The sequence below is a fragment of the Stegastes partitus genome, unplaced genomic scaffold (genome assembly GCF_000690725.1).
Source record: "Stegastes partitus isolate 25-593 unplaced genomic scaffold, Stegastes_partitus-1.0.2 Scaffold519, whole genome shotgun sequence".
Lineage (NCBI taxonomy): Eukaryota > Metazoa > Chordata > Actinopteri > Pomacentridae > Stegastes > Stegastes partitus.
The window spans coordinates 272,087-273,401 of NW_007578250.1; positions in this window are offsets into that span (position 1 = coordinate 272,087).

The window sequence follows — 1,315 nt, forward strand, 5'->3', positions numbered from 1 at the left end:
TGTTGCTTCTTATTTTGTTTCTCCACTTAGTGCTCAGAAAATTTATTTGTGAGATGAACTGTAGTTTCATCTTTTGTTTATTGGCTGTAAATGAAACTAAACAAAAAGACAAAAGTAAGCAGCCAAGAAACAGACTGATCCTAATTCTTTAACCTCAGTCACGAGGTTGAGGTGAGAACAGAAGTCACTGTGACAATACCATATAATCAAACCGTGTCACTGCCAGCCACCTGCTTTTGTGTCTTTGGGAAATGACTTATTTCCTCTTTTCTGTGTCACATGAAGTGAGGGAATATGGTCAGTGCTCTGTCAAGTGATGCTTAAAGCTCACTGTAAAACTACAAAAAAATGAACTATATTCACTGCCAATATCAATATTACTAATAGCACTTCTTCTGCTGTTACAACTGTTACTGCAGCTGCTGGATTTAAAACTAAACCTACACTGTTACTTCATTACTGCTGGGACTGCTACATGTGCCACTTCTAGGTGTACCACTAAAATTACAACAAAGAATATTGCTGTTACACCTGCTACTGCTGTAATTAATATATTATTATAGTTCGGCTCCTTTGATTAGTAGAGGTAGTATGGCTGCCAAAACCACTATGACCGCTAGTCCTGGCATTATGCCATTTCTTCAGTTCATACTTGTACAGCATTACAACCATTTTTCAGCTATTTGTATTGTTACTAATAGTATTGCTGCTCCTAGAACTATTATAACCACTACCACTACCACCAATGGATATTAATAATACTAAGATTACATCTACTGTACAATTATTACTATAACTACTAGTATTAGTACTCCTACTACTGCTGTGATTACCACTTCTATAACTACATCATTACTATTACTTAGCATTGTATTGTTAACATTGCTATTTTATAAATACTACTACGATCTTTACTGGTATTACCAGTACTATGCTACTACTATTACTACTTTTATAACTACCACCACTATTACTAGTAGGAATGGTAATAATGCTATTATTACAACTATCATACTATATTAGTTCCACAACTCTCAGTATTAATACTATTGTGATTACAACTACTGTAGCTCTATTACTACCACAACTACTAGTATTACCATTATTAAGCTACTGCCCCCTACTACAACTGTTAGAGCACTACTTAGTATAAACTGAGGTAAGACACCCAAATGTATTGATGACTATGACCTATGGAGGTAAGATTCCCCCACAAGGTAATGGGGTAAGATGTCCTTTTTTTAAGATGTTGTATTTTGTTTCATTTGAACAACACTGTAGTCTTTTATGTTTCTGTTTTCCTCTAAATTAGCTA